Source organism: Dipodomys spectabilis, unplaced genomic scaffold, assembly GCF_019054845.1.
Source record: "Dipodomys spectabilis isolate Male_0828 unplaced genomic scaffold, ASM1905484v1 ptg000301l, whole genome shotgun sequence".
Lineage (NCBI taxonomy): Eukaryota > Metazoa > Chordata > Mammalia > Rodentia > Heteromyidae > Dipodomys > Dipodomys spectabilis.
The window spans coordinates 12,512,979-12,536,203 of NW_024870978.1; positions in this window are offsets into that span (position 1 = coordinate 12,512,979).

Sequence of the window (23,225 nt, forward strand, 5' to 3'; positions counted from 1 at the left end):
CTCAACCCGTCTAAAGGTGGGAACTGACAGTGATCTACTGCAGAGAGCTGAGAACCCGATGTGCATTAGACCACCAGCTCAGCCCCCAACAGAATCAAGACCAGGTACAGACTCTCTCTACCAGCACAGAAACAGCAGCCAAGCAAAGACAGACACCTATTGACCAAAATAAAATTTCAGATTAGTCTCCAATAATCCCTGAATCCCTATGCGAAAATTGCAGTGAAAAATTACAAGGTTTATCAACACCCAGGATAGCAAGCCACACCCAAAAGCTAGCAGCCACCCAGGGAAGAGCCCGAGTAGGAGCAAAGCAGGAATGGAAGACAAAAGCTACATCCAAGAGATGCTGGAGGCAATGACTCAAGAATTAAAGTGAGAAATAGACCAGAAATTCAAAGAACACAGGGATGAAATATCAAAAGAGATGCAGGATATCAAACAGGATGTGCATGCAAAAATAGAGGCAGTACACACCTCACTAAGAGGTGAAATTAGTACAAAAATAGAGGCAGCACACACCTCACTAAGAGATGAAATTAGTACTTTGAGAACCAACATCGAATCCATAAATGAGTCCATTTCTTCCATGCAAACCACAATGGAAGCCATAGTTAACACAGTGAACAAAATGGAATGTCAAATACAGAATGCATCAACTGGGCCTAGAAATCACAGATATGGAAAAATCACTTAAATTATGCCAAAGGGAAATCCAAGAGAAATCAGAAACTGCCAAGAAACTTAACCATCATATAATTGGAGTGGAGGAAGGTGAAGAATATCAAGGCAAGGGAATGCAGCACATATTCAACAAGGTTATCAGTGAAAATTTCCCCCATCTTAAAAAAGATCCTCTTACTTACATGACAGAAGCATATAGAACACCTAACAAGCAAGATTCCAGGAGAAACACTTCTAGGCACATTTTGGTAAAAATGATAAATCAGAATAATAAGGAAACAATCTTGCATGCAGCAAAAATGAAGGAGTTATACTACAACAGGAAAAAATATTTCCACACAGACATTGAATGCAAGAAAAGCCTGGGAAAGTACCATACGGGCCCTTAGAACCAATAACTGCCAACTCAGACTGATATACCCGGCAAAGCTAGCATTCACATTTGATGAAGAACTGAAATTTTTAATACTAAAGAAAAACTAAATGAATATATAAATATTAAGCCAGCATTACAAGAAATGCTAAGAGGGGGAACACAACCTGAAGAAAGCAACCAGGAATGGGGACCTGAACAAGACAGGCATTAATAGAAGTCTAACTGAGCAAGCACAGGAGGATAGGAAAGAAGAAAAACTTAGGAAAACAGGGGATGATAGGGACCACAATGGATCTCTCTATACTATCTCTTAATATTAATGGTCTTAATTCACCAATCAAAAGATAAAGAACTGCAGATTGGATCAGAAAACATGCCCTATCCATCTGTTGCCTTCAGGAGACCCACTTGTCAGCCAAACATACAAACAAACTCAGAGTGAAGTGCTGGGAAAGGATCTACTTATGAAATGCCCCCAGTAAGAAAGCAGAGGTAGCAATCCTGATACCTGACAAATAAACTTTTCATTAAAATCAATACAAAAAGACAAGGACAGACAACATATTAATACAGGGAACAATCCAAGAGGAGGATATTACCATTACCAAGTATATTACCTAAACATTGGAGCACCCAAATATGTTAAGCTAATGCTCTCAAACTTACAGACTAAAATAGATCCCAATACGATAATACTAGGAGACTTCAGCACCACACTCTCAGCAAAGGGTAGGTCTACCAACCAGAGGATTGTCAAAGAAGCTACCGAATTAAGTGAGGCCATACTTCTAGAGGAACTAACTGACATCTACCGAGTTTTTCACCCTAAAACAACACAGTAAACATTCTTCTCAGCAGCTCATGGAACTTTCTCCAAGATAGACCATGACATAGTTCATGCAAGGAACTTAAACAAATACAAGGGATTGACATAATCCCCTGTATCCTGTCTGACCACAGTGGAATCAAGCTAGATCTCATTAACAAAGCAAACCACAGAAATTACTCAAATACATGGAAATTGAACAGCACACTTCTAAACAAAACCTGGATAACAGAAGAAATAAAAGAATAACTTAAAAAGTTCCTACAATTCAATGAAAGTGAAGACACATCACAAAGAAACTTGTGGAACACAACAAAAGTAGTCCTGAGGGTGCAAATTTATTGCCCTCAGTGTCCACATCAAGAAAACAGAGACAGACAAAGTAAATAATCTCATGTTGCAATTAAAACAGCTAGAAAAACATGAAAAAAAATGGAACCTAAAGTTACTAGACGGAGCCCGATAGTCAAACTAAGAGCAGAAGTTAATGAAATAGAAAATAGGAAAATCATAGGTAAAACTAATAAAACAAAAATCTGGTTCTTTGAAAAAATCACATGGACAGACCATTGGCAAGATTAATTAAGAAAAGAAGGAAGGAAACCCAAATTAATAGGATTAGGAATGCCACAGGAAAAATCACAACAAGAACCCAAGATATCCAAACAATTATAAAGAACTATTTTCAAAAGTTATACTCAAAAAAGAAAGAAAACCTGGCAGAAATGGATGCATTTCTAGAGAAATACAAGTTGCCCAACTGAACAAAGAAGGAAATAAGTAAGCCAATATCTTACAAGGAGATACAGGAAGCAATAAGGTGTCTTCCAACAAGGAAAAGCCCAGGACCAGATGGATTCACAACAGAATTTTATAAGACCTTTAAAAAAGACCGAATACCCATACTCCTCAAGCTCTTCAGAGAAACAGAGAAGGAGGGAGCTATCCCAAACTCATTCGATGATGCCGATATCACGCTCATCCCCAAACCAGGCAAAGACCCAAACAAAAAAGAGAATTACAGACCAATTACCTTGATGAACACAGACGCAAAGATTCTTAACAAAATTCTAGCTAACAGAATCCAAAAACACATAAAAATAATCATACACTACGACCAGGTAGGCTTCATTCCAGAGATGCAGGGAAATTTTAACATACGTAAATCAATAAGTGTTATCCAGCACATCAACAGAGCCAAGGTCAAGAATCACATGATTATATCCACAGATGCAGAAAAGGCTTTTGATAAAATATGACATTCATTCCTGTTAAAAGCTCTGGAGAAAATAGGAATAGAAGGAACATTTCTTAAAACAATAAAAACTATACGACAGACCAATATCCAATATTATACTTAATGGGGAAAAACTACAACCAATTCTCCTAAAATCAGGAACAAGGCAAGGATGCCCACTGTCTCCACTCCTCTTCAATATATTCCTGAAACCCCTTAGCCAGGGCAATAAGGCAAGAAAAAGACATTAAAGGGATCTGTACAGGCAAAGAAGTTCAACTATCCCTTTTTGCAGATGACATGATAGTATAGCTTCAGAATTCCAAAAACTCCTTCCCCAAACTCTTAGAAATTATAAATCACTTCGGCAAGGTAGCAGGGTACAAAATCAACCCACTAAAATCAGTCTCCTTCCTGTGCACTGTCAAAGTACAAGCAGAGAGGGAAACAAAGGAAGTAACCCCATTCACTGTAACCTCCCCCAAAATAAATTATTTTGGGATTAACCTAAGCAAAGATGTAAAAGAACTATTTAATGAAAACTATAAAAAGTTAAAGAAAGAAATTACAGAAGACACTAGAAAATAGAAAGACCTTCCATGCTCTTGGATAGGCAGACTTAATTTACTGAAAATGGCAATACTGCCAAAATTAATATACAAACCCAATGCAATTCCTATTAAAATCCCAATGACGTACATTTCCGAAATACGGAAAACAGTCCAAAAATTCATATGGAACAACAAAAGACTAGAATATCCATAACAATTCTAGGGAAAATAAACAACATGGGAGGGATCTCAATGCCAAACTTCATACTCTACTGTAGAGCCAATAACAAAGACAGCATGGTACTGGGACAAAACCAGACCCAAAGGCCAATGGAATAGAATAGTAGAGCCAGAAATAAAACTACATACCTCCAGTCAGGTGATATTTGACAAAGGAGCCATAGACATACAGTGGAAGACACACAGCCTCTTCAACCACTGGTGCTGCGAAAACTGGGTGACCACATGCAGAAGACTAAAACTGGACCCCACCTATCACCATGCACCAACATCAACTCAAAATGGGTTAGAGACCTTAACATCAAACCTGAATCTCTGAAAGTATTGCAGGACAGAGTAGGAGAGACACTTGAACTTATAGGCACAGGAAGTAACTTCCTGAACAGAGTCCTAGGGTCACAATAATTTGGAGAGAGACTCGACAAATGGGATTACCTTAAAATAAAAAGTTTTTGCACAGCTAAAGCTATAGTAACCAAGCTAGAAAGACAACCAACTAATTGAGAAAAATATTTACAGCAGTATATCAAACAAGGGGTTAATATCAAGTATATACATGGAACTCAAGAAACTAATCCTTCCCACACCCAACAAACCAATTACTACATGGGCAAAGGAATTAAAGACAGACTTCTCAGAAGAAGAGATAAAAATGGCAAAGAAACACATGAGGAAATGTTCATCATCCCTGGTGGTGAAGGAAATGCGAATAAAGACAACCCTGAGATACCACTTTACCCCAGTCAGAATGGCCCACATCCTCAAGTCAGCCAACGACAAATGCTGGAGGGGATGCAGAGAAAGATGAACCCTATTACAATGCTGGTGGGAATGTACACTAATACAACCACATTGGAAAGCAATCTGGAGGGGCCTCAGAAAACTGAATATTGACCTAGGTATCTATCCTGAACAACAAGGACACAAGCACTTTCATGTTTATTGCAGCACTGTTCACAATAGCCAGGATATGGAAACAACCTAGATGTCCCACCACAGATGAATGGATCCAAAAATTGTGGTATCTATACACAATGGAATATTATGCAGCCATTAGAAATGACAAAATAATGGCATTTGCAGGGAAATGGATGGAGTTAGAATTAATCATGTGGAGCGACGTAACCCAAGTGCAAAGAAAAAAACGGCACATGGTGTCCCTGATAAGTGGATATTAAATCCAAAATGTTAGGTGATATGACAAAATTAACAGGACTTCAGAAACAAAGGACTTCCACTCATCTGGTCGAATCACTACTAAATAACCCCCATGCTGCTGATTACATGTATGGTATATATGTGCACAACAATGGGAAACTAGGAGGATGACAGAACTAGAGGGAATCATGGAAAAACACAATAGCAGGACCCACCAACGGCACTGGACATTGACCAAAATGAACTAAGCAACTCAATGGCAGAGATGGGAGGGAGGGAGCAAGTGGGAAAGAGTAAAAAGCTGATGTTATGCAAAACAAAAGAAATATACGTATCCCCCAACCCCAATGTGGAAGAAATAACTGTATTGCAAAGCTCATAGAACTCATAAATGTTATATGCCATGGTAGACAATTTGTCCTATGAAAGTTAGAATGTGTTTGTGACTTTAACTAAGCTTCATTATCCCACAATACTGTGAAATTAGGGAAATTACGTAACCACTTAATCACAATAAAAAATTGGAAATAAAAACATAGCAAGAAAGTAAAAACCATGTGTGCCCCTATCTTGGGACTCATTTTCTTAACATCATCTTATCTAGTCTTATGTACATAGCTTTTGACCTCTCCTAATTGTCCTAGACAAATATTAGCTATTGCAAATAAGGGATAACATGGGATTATATTCCTTAGTGCCAGGGTTACTTCACTTAATATAATAATTTTCCATGTCTTTCCATTTCCTAACGAATGGGGCAATATCATGATGGATTCATAGAATTCCATTATATATAGATACAGATATATAGATACATCTATATATCTATATAGATGTTTCTATATATCTGTATCTATATAGATATATAGATGTATCTATATATCTGTATCTATATATCACATTATCTTGATAGTTTCATCTACTGAGGGACAACTGAGTTGGTTCCATATCTTAGCTATGGTAAACAATACTGCAATAAACATAGTTGTACTGGTAGCTTTAGCCACTTACATTTAAATCAGTTGATCTACTGAGTGTTTCCCTGTCCTCTTTTGTGAAAATACACCTTCCAAACAGCAAAGGTAAAAGAACAAGTTAAAAGTTGTTCTGATACTCCTCACCCAAAGAAGATACATGATATAATTATTTAAGTGCTAAGATAAAAAATTGTAGTTATTTTTTTAATTGGAGTTATTGAAAGACTGAATTTCTTTAGTGTCATTTTGGGAAAAGTGAATCAAATATTCAGAGCATCCCTCGATAAGGAGAATAACGTAAACCTGTTTTTTAAATCTGTAGTACTAATTAGAAGAAGAATAGTTTTGTGTCAGTGTAGCCTACTTGAAATAGTTAGAAGGTACACATTATCAGGTATATTTTCTAATGTAGTAGACACTGAATCCTAAAATTCTTAGTTTTCCTCTGCATTTTAACTTTGTTCTGAACAGCTGTCTCATTTGAAACATACACCTTGGTACCAGGGTTTTCTGTAGTTATTTTACATTTTACAAAAATAATTTTAGGTTTTTTAAAGCAGAAAAACTAATAATGATAATTATTCTCTGATATCCTTCACCAAGGTCTCCACAATTAATTATATTGTTTTAATATGCTATTAGTATATTTATATGCTATAAAATTTGGTTTTACTTTTGGTTTTTGTGCTCGTATTGGGGCTTGAAGTCAATACCTTGGTCTGTCACAAATGCCAGGCATTAATGGATCATACCTGTAATTCTGGCTACTCAGGTCGCTGAGATCTAAGGATCAAGGTTCAAATCCTGCCTGGGCAGGAAACATGATGATACTCTTGTCTTCAATTCATGACTAAAAAGCTAAAAGTGGAGTGTGGTTCAAGTAGTAGAGACCGGCCTTGAGCAAATAAGTTAAAGGGTATTACCTAAAGGATAGTGCCCAAGTACTGGGTTTAAGTACCACTACGAACACACACACACACACACACACACACACACACACACACACACACACACACACAATGTGTGTGTGTGTGTGTTGTGGTCGTGAAATCCACTGTTTTCTTTTTCATTCAGTTGGTGAGTTTTCCCCAGGGAGACAGCTCAATGGTGTTACCTGACTCCTGGGGGTTCAGTGATTCTGCTGGGATGACAGGTCTGACTTAGTGAGCAATGAGATTCCAGGAAAACTCCACAAAGCAAATAGATAGAAACATGAGAAGATATGCATTCAGGTAATTCTTCAGTCTATCTTCCTCCTGCCAAGGGTCTTTCTCTCTCTGTGGGCTGAGTTACTTTTCTTACCAGGTAAACCTGAACAATGTATGACTTTGAGAATGTACCCACAGGCGAATAAGGCTTTTGTGAAATGTCAGCCATCACAAGCTTGCTCTTTTTTCTTCTCTCACTATTAGTGAGTTTGTTGGCAGCCTTCATTTTTCTGAGAAAAATGGAATGTTCTAGAAGTCGTCATAGAATATGTATAGATGTAGGGCAGAATTTATGGTTCTTTTGCTCCAGAGAATTGAGAAATATCTATGTGAATTTATAGATAGCCTATAGTGAACTAATTTCTATGGTATAGATGGATTTTTGGATATGATATCCGTATGGAAAACCAGAGACATCTTTAAGTACTTTGTCTAAATGAAGCAGAAATTGAGAGCACTTCAAATTTTTCAGTTTTAATCAGAACCTTATACTAATTTTCATAAAATATTTTAAGTGCTGCAATAAATTAATTTCATTTGTAGGACAAATGACAGAAAGGATTGCGCCTGAAGATATAGTATAAGTTTTTCCTTTTGATTAATTAAGAACTTTGTGTTTAATATCAACTAAGGTAAGGTATTGTGAGAAATACCAAGATATGAGATCCAGTTTCTGCCAATAATTAGATTAAATTGGTAGGAAAGGTCCTCTGTTTGCAGTAACAATTGCAATATTATTTATAAAAAGTGTGTGGTCAGGGTCTGGGAAGTTAGCTCAGTGGTAGAGCACATGCCTTGTATGAATAAGGCCCTGGGTTCGATTCCTCAGCACTACATAAGCAAAAAGAAAAAAGCAGGAAGTGGCACTGTGGCTCAAGTGGTAGCGTGTTAGCCTTGAGCTGAAGAGCTGAGGGACAGCGCTCAGGCCCAGAGTTCAAGCCCCACAACCAGACCCCCTCCCCCCAAAAAAAGTGTGTGATCAACACATTTGTGTAGTTGTGTACTTAGCTTTATGGTAGTGTTATAGAATTTTAATAAATTTCTTCAAGCACAAGGAAAAAGTTTAAGTCATGTTAGAGTTTCATACACAACAAAGAAAATACCAGGTCGTTTTCAATGTTTTCATTTTTCAATGTGTGTGTGTGTGTGTGTGTGTGTGTGTGTGTGTGTGTGTGTGTGTGTGTGTGTGTGTGTGTGCTGGTACTTGGGCTTCCACTTAGGCTAGTGTGCCATACCACCATTTCCATTTTTTCTATTTATTTGCAATATGAGTATCACAGACATTACTGCTTGAGATCCCTTTGAACCTAGATCCTCAGATCTCAGACTCCTATGTGCTGGGATTACAGGTGTGAACCATCAGCATTGAGAGATGCTTTTGTCATGTTGTGTGGTAAATTACTAGAAATTTAATGTTTGCTCACTGAATACAAACTATTGTAGGCTTCACGTTTGGGCTAATAGTTTGGGTGTTGCTTGTCTATATTAGTTGCTCAGTTTCTAGCAGGGAGGCACCAGGATATAGTCTCTCATGAAATATGGGGAACTCTTCCAAGCTTAAAGGATGTCTGGTAGGGTTAGGTCCTCTAGCTGTAAGATTGTGGTTTCTGCTGTCTGGTCACCTATCATACATCCACTGTTGTCAGCTCCTAGATACCCCAATACTTCCTTGACAATCATACCCTCCTTAATGTTTCATTCACTCAGTTTGTGTTACTGCCTCCTATAAAGGCCTTAATTTGCACTCACTCCTTAGAAGTGAGTGCATAACCAACTCTTGGGCAAAATAATTACATCTGTAAACTTTAATTTTGTTATCTATTAGAGCATATTGTGGGGTTAGATACTACTCAGAGTAGAAAATAAAAGACTTCCCCAGCATCTGGATTGTTGTGCATTGACTAAGGTAGATTATTAGCTATTTATTATTAGCTATTTATTATTATAAGTGTCCTCAATTTCAGTCACTGGTAGCATTGTTTGAGTTTAGCTGATGAAGTGTGCAGTTTAAGAAAACGAAAGATAAATCTTTGAATTGAGTAGAAAATAATTTGCCAGTTACAGTGAACAAAAGGCAGTTAGAAGTTAAACAAATGAATCAATAGCACTGGCAGTGGCTTCAGAGATGGACGGAAATAAACCGGTTAGACGTATTTTTAAAAGAAAACATGTGGCTGGGATTATGACTTAATTGTAGAGTGCTTGCATAACATGCGTGAAGCCCAGGGTTCAATTATTCAGTACCACATAATGAGAAAGTGGTGCTGTGGCTCAAGTAGGAGGGTGCTAGCCTTGAGCAAAAAAGAAGCTCAGTGGAAGTGCCCACGCCCTGATTTCATGCACCAGGACTGCCAATAAAATAAAAAGAGAGAACAGGTCAATAATGGACGAGGGAGGAATTCAGAAGCCAAATTCATCACTGAATTTTTCCTCCTCTATTCCAAAATCAAGACATCATTCTCAGAGAAACAATGGGCCAAAAAGATGATTCAGAAAGAATACAGCTTATGAAGTAATAACTAGAAATTTTTAGTGCAACTGTCCTGTAGAGATAATCCATTAAGTATAATTGTGTCTTGCAATAGCACAAGATTTCATTGTATTAGCACAAGTGCTATCTGGAGATTTTGTATGGGTGCTCGTCCTGAAACTTGATCAGAGCCTAGTTGCTATTCCTATTTTTTTCCTCAAGGCTAGTACTCTATTAGTTAAGCCACAGTTCCACTTCTGATTTTTTGGTAGTTAAATGAAGATAAGATTGTCATGGACTTTTTCTGGCTCACCTGGCTTCAAAATATGATTCTCAAACCTCAGCAATCTGAAGAGCTAGAATTACAGCTGTGAATCACTAGCACCCAGAGAAGCAATTTTTTTTGAGTGAAAGGAATTAAGAATACGGATTATTCAGGAGATTCACCCTCAGTCCTGAATAAATCACCATGACCAATTTCTATGAACACACACACATACATCTCAGTGGTCTCTATTATTTTTCCCCAAAAGAGTAGTGCCTTCTAAGTGGCAAAGTGTGGTGTCACAGGCCTGTAATCCCAGCTACTGAGAAGCAAAGGTTTAGGAGGACTGGGTTGTGAGGCTGGCTTCAGTGATGTTAGCCCAAGGCCTTATATGAAAAGCAAACTGTAAAAGAAAAAAAGGGTTGGAGTCATGCAACGCTCAAGCAGTAAATATCGGCCCAGTAAATGAAAGGCCCTCAGTTTAATCCTCAGTTCTATGGAAAAAGCAAAAAGTATAGCATCTCAGTCCATTTTGTCATGATTTAACAAAAACTTTGAAGTTGTATACTTCATAAGGAATAAAAATATTTCACTTAAAATAGTGGTGGCTGGAAACCCTAAATAGCATGGTAGTACATGGGACAAGGCCCCTAAGTGCATCATATCATGTAGGATCTCGGAATCATGGCATGTGCTAGAATGAGAGTGAGTAAGGGACCTAGGGTGTTTTTTCTAACTGTTAACAGTGATCCTGTTAGTCCCTTGAGAGTTAACAAGATGGCATTAATCCATTTATGATGGAATCCTCTATTAAAGGTACTACCTCTTGACACTGCTACATTGAGAAGTTAAACTTCAGTGTGAGTTTTGATGTCAGGCCATTAACAGGCCTCTGGCAGAGATAGGTGAGACCATTGGAAGCCGAGGACATTCATACAACTAGGCAACTTGGACAGCTGCTTGGATCTCATTGATTCTGGTATTTGCTATATTTGGGGCCATATCACAGCCAGGATCCATCGAGTCCATGTCTGTTCCATGTGCCAGCTTCAGTTATGCTGACTGTGATACAAACTACTGGACAATAGGGAGAATAAGAATGGATATGGTCACAAAATAGAGGTTTGTTATTCTACATGACACTTAATTAACATTAGTTGGTGTATGTAGGAAAGTCATTAGAAAGCTGTATGTCTACACACAGCTATGTAATAACTACTGTATGACCCAGAAAGATACCTTGTAGAGCAGTCTGTTTACACATAATGCAGACATTCCTCTGAACACAAAAGATAAACAAACAAGTTCCTGCCTACAAAATTAATTTTTATTTAATGAATGGTTATGGACCAATACTAGGCCTTGAAATTATAAGCCTTCTTCTTCCATATTTCCAACTGGGATCTATATCTGTCTTTAATTTTTTGTTAATCTTTTTTTTTCAAGGATAGATCTAAAAACATTGTTCCCTAATTTTTGTCTAAAATAAATTTTGAAAGTTTTCCACTGACTGAAATGTTTTAATTACCTTGGTCATTCTATTATCTTCAAATTTCTAGTACTCCTTGGAAGTTAAAGACAGGCCTTCTGTAGCATTTAAAAGGAAATCTTTTCACTAGCCCCAGTCTATAATCCTAGCTTCTAAGGAAGCTGAGATGAGGAGAATGCTGTCTTAAAGCAAAGGCAGAGAATTTCATGAAACATCTTCTCCAAAATTTTGTATATTTTTACAAATATAATTGTATATATTGTATTTAATATGTAATATCGTTGTGAAATATATACATACTGCATATTATATATATATATGTGAGTGTGTGTGTGTGTGTGCATGTGTGTGTTTGTGTGTGTGTGTATCTCACAAATTAAGCCAGATTCAATTACTGAAAGATTCAATAAGTAAACTTGAAAACCACAATTTACTCCCATAGCCATCCTTTCTTTAAATATTAAGTAAGTTTTAATCTGAAAATGTAAATCCTTGACCAAAAAGGAAAATCCTAAATTTTTTTACCTATTCTAGACCTTTGGTCTCCACAATTTAGAGTACTAAAACACCTACCTGGACAAGGGGTATTTTCTATGTCATCCAAAATAATGAATGATTTTTATGTGAAGTGTCCAAGTCTGTAGACAAGGATTCAAGCTGGAATTCCCTAGCTTGAAAATGAATTGAAAACCTGGGTACTGTTGTTTTGTTATAGAAGGGCTCTGAACCCTTTCTCCAGAACAACTTTCTTTGTAATCTGTGAAGGTTATTTTTAGGTCTGCACACAGCATCTTATTTTTCAAATACTGGTAGCTATCCTGATAGCTATACTCCTCCAATCCTGTCTCTTAATTGAGATAGAATTTATGATCTTATTGTTCAGCTACCCAGAGGGAAGGACTTTTTCCTCTTACCAGCATCTCTCATTGCTCCTCATGAAGAAAGAAGAACTAAAGGAAACCATAGATTCATGGTGTGTGATCATGCTGTAACAGGGGTTCTTCTGCAGGAAGCAGAGGAGAATGGAAGGAAGAGTAGCACTTCTCTTCAGTATTGATGGTTTGTCAACATAGCACAATTGAAATTCAGATGACAGGCAGGAAATTGGGTTCAACTCATTACATAGTTGCTCATTACATAGGAAATATTCCTCAACTTGCTTGAGCCAATCTCCATTGTTTGTTCTATAGTGTGCCTCTGCTTTGGGTCTTCAGTTTACAGTTTCAAGGTGATAATTTTTGCTATTGGCGACAGGTGAATGGAGCAATGTAGGTGACCTCCATGACAATTACCTGTATCCGGCTAAAATTCATATATTCAAGTGGGAAATTTGCCGTCTGTATAAAATACAAAAGATGATTCCCAAGCATCGGATGTCTACCATATAGTCATTGTAATTTTCATGCAGGAATATTTTATACGGACAAAATCAAGGTACCAAATATGTCCTTCAGCAACCACCCTTGGGTAATGCTTATGCTCACGCCAAAGTCATTGACCTTCACATTGCATTTGTCATCCAACATGATGTTATTGGGTTTAAGGTCTCAGTGTGCACTTCTGTTTTCATTAAAGTAATGCAGATTATTCACATTCTGTTTGAACAATCTCCTAACTTCATTCTTGAATAGATGGAATGATTTTCACATTAATCTCAAGAGGTCTCTGGGTGGCCAGTTCAATTACCAAGTATTGGTGCTCATCCTTCTCCCTCACCTGGTACTACCTGATCATGTGTGTGTGTGATGGAAAGTCTTAATAATATCCATCTCAATTTTGATCTGACAATTGTTGAACTCTCCCTTCACTATCACCTTGAGGTTAATGAGGTGTTGCTAGGCCAACTTTACATATGCATAACTAGTAATTCCTAACAGGCCTTTGTAACACTTTAGTCCTCATACCTGATACTGGGACCTATTGGGAAAGGCAGAGGGCAAACTTCCAACTATTGAAGACTTCTTCCTTTGTGAATTATGAGCTATCACCTTCAGTTATGTGGTACCAGCACAGACTTGGCTCAGGGCTGTGAACGTGAGTGTAGAAGATGGAATCTTCATAGTGTGAATAGAAATTTGGCCTTGTTCTAAGCTAGCAGTTTGGGGAATCTCTGGTAGCTGTGGATAAAATGTCTCCTTTTAATAGCCTGTCCTTTGTGCATATTTAGTTTAGATGCAGGAATTCATAACTAACTAGTAGCAGTGGTCACCCCAGGGTGGAGCAAGAGAGCCACAGTAGAGGGACAGAGGTCAAGCTCACACCATCTGCCTTTTTATGATTCTTGAATTGACAGGTTACACATGTATTTTACTAATTCAAGAATAAAAATTAATATTAAATATAGATTTTTAATTACCTCTTTGTTTCTGACTCTACTAGATTATTTATCTAAGAGAGGATTGTGAGAATCCTAGATCAGAGGCTCCACTTCCTTGGGGAAAGATCAGGGAGTCAATAATCCCCACTATTAACCAATTATGAGACCTGCACTTTCTGGCCTCAGTTAATGTATCTTCTATATATCCTCCTGCTATCCTCTGGAAATTCTATTGAGCCTATCTTATGTGTCAGAACAACGTGTGGCCAAAAGGAAAAACTGTTCTTCCTGTGCCAAAGATTAGGTGGGGTTGGGTTGGGGACAGGCAAGGCTGTGAGGGACAGTGTTGGATAGCAAACACTGGGTCCCTCCAGATCAGGAAGGTAGCCAACCCTGGCACGGGATCTACATCATCTTGTCTCCAACTTGTTAGCCAAACCCCTGTGAGTCCCTCATCCAAGGTGCTGGCTGTAGGATCTGTTCCCTGATAGACTTCCATTGAACTTCTCTACAGTTCATGGTCCAATTTACATAATGAAGACTGCTGCCAAATAGGTGTGTGTGTGTGTGTGTGTGTGTGTGTGTGTGTGTGTGTGTGTGTACAGCACGTTATACTTAACACTATGTCATAATATTCTTATGAGAATTATTTGCTTAACCTACATGAAAAAAACTAACTAGTACCAAAATACACAAAAAGTGCCAGCTGATATTTCTACCATTCATGGGTTAGTATTAACACTAGCGTTAGTATAAGTCAGAGTATGTAGAAGGACCCATCAGATCTAACAGTTGAGAATTCAGGAATCATTTCCTCCTCTGCTGAATCTCAGGCATTCAAAGTCAAATCTTTTGAACAGACTTGGGGAAGAAGGAGTTAACTCCACCTATGAAGCCCAAAAGAAGAAAGAAGCCCCATGGTGGCATATGAGTACTATCATATATACATACACATACACCCCCCCCCCACACACACACACCACACACTTGTAGGTCCAGAAATATTCTCAAGCATCTCCTCTGATCTATGAACTCTATACAGCAAAGTATAGAATTGGGTAGAAACATGATCAGAGCAGCTTGTCTACACTTCACCAGCTGTTAGACTGGTCTTCCACTGCCCAGTAGTAGATGGATGTTATCTTAGATGCACTGCTCTGAGCTGAAGGGAAAGTGTCTTGTCTTGAGAGGACAGTGAAGGGATTAGAGAATCTACACAGGTAATGTGAGGAGTCCTGCATCAGGAAAATACTTCCTTTAAGTGAGAGTTTATTAGAAAGCTTTGAGAACAGTTGGCCAGTACTAACATATATTCATGAATTCTCCCTAATTTGTTTAAATAAAAATCAATATTTATGATCTCTCATTTCTCCTTGCCCCTTCTGGTATATTCCTGTCATGTCTATTGCCTCACTTTATAGCTTCATTCCCCCCTTTCTCTGGTGAAGTTTGTTGAGAGGTATCAAGTAATTTTCTTATTTAATGCAACCAAGACGAAGCTGATGAAGAAAACAGTGTTACCTTCAGGCTAGCATAAATATCTGCTCTGATAAAGGAAGACGAGGGTCTTACAACCATCACGAAAAAGGTCCTGCCTCTGGAGATAGGGGATTCCATTTCCTCTGCCATCCTAGCTTCCAGGGTAACCAATGGCCTCTCAGTAAAGGAATTCCTTTCTAAGAATAAAAAGCATGCCAACAAATTGCAGAATGCTAGCAATCCACATTATTGCTGCTTAAGAACAATTCTCCTACAATATACTGATGATTCACACCCATAACCCTAGCCATTCAGGAGTCTGAGAGGATGGGATCTTGGTTCAAAGCTTGTTGGGGCAAGAACAGTCCATGAAACTTTTATCTCATTCACCACAAAAACCCAGTAGGAGAGATTTGGGCCAAGCGGTACAGGGCTACCCTTAAATAAAAGAGCTCAAGGACAGTGCCCAGTCCTGGAGTTCAAGTCTAATACTGGCATGCACACACAAACACACAGGGACACAGACCCAGACCCAGACCCAGACCCAGACCCAGACAGACAGACAGACAGACAGACAGACAGACACACACACACACACACACACACACACACACACACACACACACACACACACACACACAAGAAAAGCTAGAAGTGGAGATGAGGCTCAATAGTATAAGTTTAGTCCCTTTTCTGTACTTTTTTTTGAAAAATGCAGGCCAGAAGGGTTACAGTTACATGAACAAGGTACTGAGTACATTTCCTATTGAGCATTGTTGCCTTCTTTGTTTCCCCCTACCATCCCTTCCCTCCCACCTCCACAACTACCCTCCCCAACTCCAAACCCCACCAAAGCTCTAAAGTTCATTTTCAACTTAGTGTTTTGTATATCTTATTGTTACACTGGGTCAACCTGTATTCCTCCAAAAAACAATGTTTAGTCTTATGTGAAATTTTTCGCTAAGGAAAAATGTTAATGCCCAGAGTTCAAGCCCAAATAACTATACACATTTTTTTAAAAGACTACTTTTGATAAGTTTTCCAGACATAACTGGTTCTCTTCTTTTTTATGGTACTGAGGTTTGAACTCAGGGTCAACCTGGAAAGCCCTGCTCCTCCCAGCTCCATTGCCTACCCTGTGTTTAAGGGGCCCCTGAGCTCAGTTTCTGCTCACTGAACTTGCCCACATATTCTGAAAAGAGCCCAGAGAAGCCTTTGGCATTTATTGTGCCCCAGAAGTCAGGCCACAGTGAGGCTTCTGCAGCCCCTAGCCTTGCTCCTAGCATAGTCACCAATAGGGTAGTGCCCACAGGATCCAACGCATACTTCTAACTTGGGTAAAAAACGAGGCTGTGTTTAAGTCTCCCAAAGTCAGAAGTCACAGTCCTGGCACAATGGCATCTACTAAGGCCTCACCAGTAGCTATGGGAGCTCTGACATCAAGACAGAGGCAGACACACCCATGCAGGCTGATTTGGAGCAGATCTTTTTCCAGGTGCAGGTGTGGTTGCCTTTGAAGCAGAGCTTGACAGTGCACACACTAGTTCATCACAGCGCACAGTAGAAGAACTTGGTAAGCAATGGTCCTGTGCTCACACACTTGACAGAGGCAGGAAATCAGAGAGAGAGAGAGAGACAGAGACAGAGAGAGACAGATAGAGAGAGAGAGAACTCTAGGCTAGCTCTGATTCTGTACTGGTTACAATATCCTTGCTGAAAAATGCATATTTTCATCAAGAAATAAAAAGGAAAACTTCTAACTCTAACTCTGATGGAGTAACTGAGATCAAACTACAGTTCCTACCATAAACAATCAAAGAAATAGAAGTTATATGAAAAATAAATATATGTATATAAATGTATATATAATATAAAAATGTAGAGATATATATGTATATTCACATATACAATGTGAATATGTAATGTATGTATAATGTATAATGTATATATGTATAATGTACAGGGAGAAAAAAGAAATACATAGTATTTGAAAGAATAATGACCAAAACCTTCCCAAATTTGATTGAAAGCATGAACCCTTCTATGCAGGGTTCTAGCAGCTTAAAGAAGTCAATTAACATAAGTGCACAGGTCCACACTAAGACACATTCTAATTAAACAAAGACAGAAAACCTCCCAAAGCACAGACACACACACACAACTCATCACACACACAAGTGATCTTCAATGATATTATGACAAATTTCTCATTAGACACTAGATTAACTATTAGACAGCAAGGGCAAAAAATTTAAGGTGCTAAGAGGACATATCTAATACCAATCTTTCTAACAAATATATATACATTCTCCAAATGTGAGAGATGAGCTAAGTACCTAACAATGGCTCAGGCATATAATCCTAACTACTCAGGAAGGTGAATTGTGAAGATTGTGGCTCAAAGCCAGCCTGGACCTTGTCACCTCAGAAGCAAGTTGTAGGACAGCTGTCCTTGAAAAGGACAGAGGCCTTTTTGCCATGTCATTGCTGGAACAAGATGTAGGATAAGGTGTCCATCAAGAATGGAGGCTATTGGCTAGTGTCTCCACAGAAGCAATTTATGAGACTCAGGAGTTTTCTAGAAGGTCAGAGGACTTTGACCACTGTCGTAGTGGTTTCAGGAATGGCATAATAATGACAAGAGCAACCTCAAGCTCACATGGATTCCTTAGCAACAGTCTTTGAAGCCTATGAGCTAAAGTATCAATGCTGGCAAACTGTGATTGGTCCACTTTTTCTCTGACCTCACTGACCCAGACTCTGATTGGTCCATTTCCTCTATGATGTCACTATGCTGGGCTGATATAGCTCCATTTTGAGAGATCATGCAGGATATAGAGGAAGCCACTGTGCTCCAACTTATGTTAGATACCACCTCAGGAGCTCTTGATTGGTGACCCGCTGGACTGATTCAAACCTAAATTCGTGACTTTTTGGTTGGGAAGGTGAGTTGTCTTTTGGATTTTGGTATTTCTTTTTATTTTTTTTCCTGGGTTTTCCATTATTTTATTTAGTTAATTTTAGGTAGGCTTGCTACCTGCCATCATAGCATAAGGATGGAAGAATACAAAGAATCATACTCCAGATCCTTGAAGGAGGAGATCATCAAACAAAACCAGATGAAAGAGCTCATCGACCATGGTACCAATGGACAAGTGAGGCTGGCCCATACTCACCTCACACACATGGAAGTGGCAGTTAAAATACTCCTGAAGGGAGAATTCCCCCAGTCATCAGTTAAAGAATAAGGTGGACATTTTAAAGATGGTATGACACAAACACATCAAGTTGTACCAGGTGATGGAGAAGGAAGAGTATTTGTATCTCATCATGGAACTGGCCAGTAGGAGATACCTCCTGGCATGGATCTGAAAATCCTGCAGCGTATATTAGGATGAAACCAAGAGGCTCTACAAATAAATTGTAAGTGCTGTTAACTGCCCACACCAGAACAGAATCACACACCAAGAGCTTAAGTCCTACAACATCCTGTTGGATACCAAAGACAATATCAAGGTCAGTCATTTGTTCTGAGCATCTGGTTCTCCCTGGTGCAATTGCTATTGAATGTATGTGCTGCTGTGCTATTCCACCCCCTAAATTTTCCTGGATGAAAGAAATGATAGCTGGATGCTGGTGGCTCACACCTGTAATTCTAACTATTCAGGAGGCTGAGATATGAGGATGACAGTTCAAAACCCGCCCAGCCTGGCTCTACCCACTGAGCTGACTCATACTGATACCAAAGACTAATTTGAGGAGGAGATGGCAGTGGATACAGGTGGCTAGCAAAATAGCTACCACTCTTCTCAGAACAAGCTGCTGAATGTGGGCCCAGGAACAGAGCAGTTCAGACAAAGGGGAGGAAAGCCCTAAGAGATATCAAAGATAACTTCACTTGAAACTCAGAAGACCCTGCTATTGAGATAGGAGAGATTTGTAGGTGGTCTACTAAAAAAAGAGTTGTAAGTGTGATCCAAGAATGGAGATCAAACACTGATTGCCCAGCAACACCCTTAATCCAGCCAAGAATACAGGTGCATCAACTGCCTTAGTTTTCCTCAGGAGGGATTCCAGCAAAGGGGTACCTTATACTGCAGTGTAAATCGAATATCGTAGTTATCAAAGCATGTAATTTTTGTGCGTTGTATCAGTTCCTTGCGCATATAAAACTACTTGAATTACACTTGAACTACATCCTAGTCTTTAAAAATATAGTTTGTTTAATTTTATTCTATGTTATTCTTTAAGATGCAGTCTCATTATGTAGCCAAGTCTGATCTTAACTTCATAATTCTACTGCCTAGTCTCCAAGTGTTGGGATAACCGGTGTGTACATCTATGTCATCCATAATACTATTATCTGCACCTTTCCTTAAGTTTTAATACTTTATGTTATCCCTTGGCAGTACTGCGGTTTTGATTCAGAGGTTGGTGTTGGGCAAGCAAGTGCTCTACCCCTTGACCCCTGCCCCCATCCCTGCTCTTCATTTTACTTCAGATGAGCTCTTATTGTATTATTTTGCTTGGGTCATTATCAGACTGTGATTGTAAGGTTTTTCCTGCTGGGAAGCTTTTTTGTCCTTTTATATTTTCTGTAAGTATAATTTTTCAACCAAGGGCCTGTGGCTCACATCTGTAGTCCTAGCTACTCAAGAGGCTGAGATCTGAGGATCAGAGTTCAAAGACAGCCCGGGCAGAAACAACCATGAGACTCTTATCTCCAATAAACCACTAGAACCGGAAATGGCACTCTTGTTCAAGCAGTAGAGCACTCGCCTTGAGATGAAGAGCACAGGGACAGTGCACAAGCCCAGAGTTCAAGACCCACGACCGACAAAAAATAAAATAAAATAAAAATTAACTTTTTATTTTATTAAAAATGAAGCTACACAGATGTTACATTTATATGTCTTTTTAAAATTGAAAACCTTATTTTAAAAGAGTAAAAATGCATATGATAACTAAAATTTATCTCTAGAAAAAAGTGACTACCAGAATAAATGTTTTTGGAGGCTGGGTCAATGGCATTTGGTATTGTTATAACTTCAACTCTAGACGATGCTACATAGTTCCAGGCCTGCATGGCATAAATATAAACAAGTACAAAGTAAAAAAAAAAAACAAAATGATCCTTTAGGGCACAGCTGTGAAAGATTTGAAACACTCTTGTACATGTTATTGACCATTTGTACATTTCTGTGCTGATGAAAAGTGATATATCAATTATGGTAGAATTTTACACATTCTTCTAACCTAACATAGCATTACCACATTAGGCAGCAATTCCATTTCTCATTGCATAACTAAAATAACTGAAACGAAAAAAACCAATAGCTCATATGCCAATGATAACAGCAAAGTTCACAGTAGTCAGAAGTTGGAAATACCTGGCGTGTCTACTAGATGAACAGGTTTATAAAATATGAGGTATACATAAATGGATTATGACTTATCCACAAAAAGGCTGAAATTAATATATGTCTGTCTTGTATGGACACAAAAAATATTCTACTATTTATGTGAAACATATTTACTAATCCATTTCAAAAGAGAAAATGGAAGATTAAAATTTCTGGGGCAGGTCATTGGGGTGATTATTACTCTATGATTGTGTGGATTCCATCAGTATCAAAAAGATAGTTCACAAATAGAGGTAATTGTTACAAAGCAGTGTGGATATAATTAATCTCACTGAATTTTATACCTACCTATCAAGCATGAGGCCCTGTGTTCAACCCCCTGCACATCCAAAAAATGCTAAATCTTTCTTCTGTTACCTACCTTGAGTGGTAGGTGCTTTTCTACTGTTTTGATTGTATTCTTCAGAGGATCTCTGGTGGATCTCTGATGTTTAGTCATGCTTTACAGATAATCCATTATTTAAACATTAATTTTGAGTTCTAAAGGAAACATCGTATATTAAAATGAGGGCAATGGCTGCAGTTCTATCTCAAGAGGCTAAAGCAGGAAGATCTTTACACAATCAAGGATGCATAGAGAGGTCATGCCTAAATCCCCATGGTAGATGCTGAAACTGAAGGGACAATTATTGTAAGCACTTACAAGTGAGAGATAAGTGAGAGATGTTTCTGATCACATTTAATTTGGCCATGTCAGCTTGTATTTAATATTTACATGAATTTTAATTTTTTTTCCTTTTCCTATACTCTCAGTATGTCATTTTGAAACTTTGTACTATGTTCTCATTTGCCACATTTAAAAAGAAGCATAGTTTTCCTTGTATAACATTAACATTTTTTTTATATTACAACTACTATAATGTAGTGACTGGCCACTGTCTCAGAGGTTTTTCCCAGTTCTGCCAATTGAGCCACAGCTCAAGTTCCAGCTTCATTCATTTGAAAAGTCTCATGCAAAGCCCAGCACAAATAAGGAGGCTGAAATCTGAGAATCTTGGTTTGAAGCCAGTCTGAGCAGCAAAGTCTGAGATTTTTATCTCCAATTAATCACCAAAAAAATTGTGGTAGTGGAACTCTAGCCTTGAGTAAAACAGGGCAAGTTCATGCCCTAGTACTGGTAATTACACAAACAAGTGTCTTTCTTCCTTGGGCTGGCTTTGCAATGCAGACCTTAGATTTTACCTTCCTGGGTAGTTAGGATTTACAGGCATGAGCAACCAACCACTGACTTATTTTAATTTTTTTTTCTTTTTGTAGTTCATGGGGCTTAAACTCAGGGCTTGGGTACTGTCCTTGTGCTCTTCAGCTCAAGGCAAGCACTCTACCGCTTAAGCCATAGAACAACTCCCAGTTTTCTGGTGGTTTATTGGAGATAAGAGTCTCATGGACTTTCCTACCCAGGCTGGCTTTGAACCATGATCTTCATATCTCAGCTTCCTGAGTAGCTTGTATTACAGGCTAGATCTACCAGTGCCCTTATGTTTCTGTGATTTTTGACACAAAGATGATGTTATACAACTTCAACCACAGCTCCACTTCTAGCTTTTTTTGCTTATTGGACATAAACTTCTAATGTACTTTTCTGGATAGACTGGCTTCAAACCATGATCCTCAGATTTCAGCTTTTGAGGTGCTCCAATTATACACATGAATCACAAATCCATTGGTCATTTGAAAATATTAATATTTTTCCCTTTCATCTTTTAAAATTTTTCTTTTAAAAAATTTTTTGTATATGTACTAGTCCTGGGGCTACAAATCAGGGCCTGGATACAATGCCAGAGCTTTCTCTTCAAGACTAGTGGCTTACCACATGAGCCAAAGTATAGCTTGTGGTTATACTTGTTTTGTCTTAATGCTTCAACTAAAGCTCTGGGTGCTGTTCTAGAAAGTGATTGCCCAGATTGTATTCGGGTCACAGCTCACTTCCAGATTTTGTTTTTCAATTCTTGATAGTTAATAGGAGATGAGTCTTATGCAAAGCCCAGCATGAATCATTTGGCTGAAATCTGAGGATCATGGTTCAAAGCGAACTAGGGCAGAAAAGCCCATGAGACTCCTAGCTCCAATCTATCACTGAAACGCTGGGAGTAGTAGAGCTCTATCCTCAAACAAAACAACATAAGTTCAAGCCTCAAGATGGCATACAGATGCAAACACAGAGACTTTCTTGCATGGACTTTCTTGCATGGGCTAGCTTTGGACAGTGATTCTCAGATTTCAATATCTCTTCATCCTCTTTCTGAAAATTTTATTGGTCCTGTGGCTTGACCTCTGACTCTGGGGCCTATATCTTAGGTTTTACACTCAAGGCTTTACCACCTCAGCAAAAGATCAAGGCTTTGTGCAGTGTAGCTGGAGATAAGAATCTCAAGCATGTTCCTTACCAGGCTGACTTGACACTGCAGTCCTCAGTTATCAGCCTCTTGTGTAGTGAAGATTACACACATGACCAGGAACACTTGGGTCATTTTAAAACTTTAATATGTGCTTGCTTCCTCCTTCGTTTCTTTTTTCATTTTTGC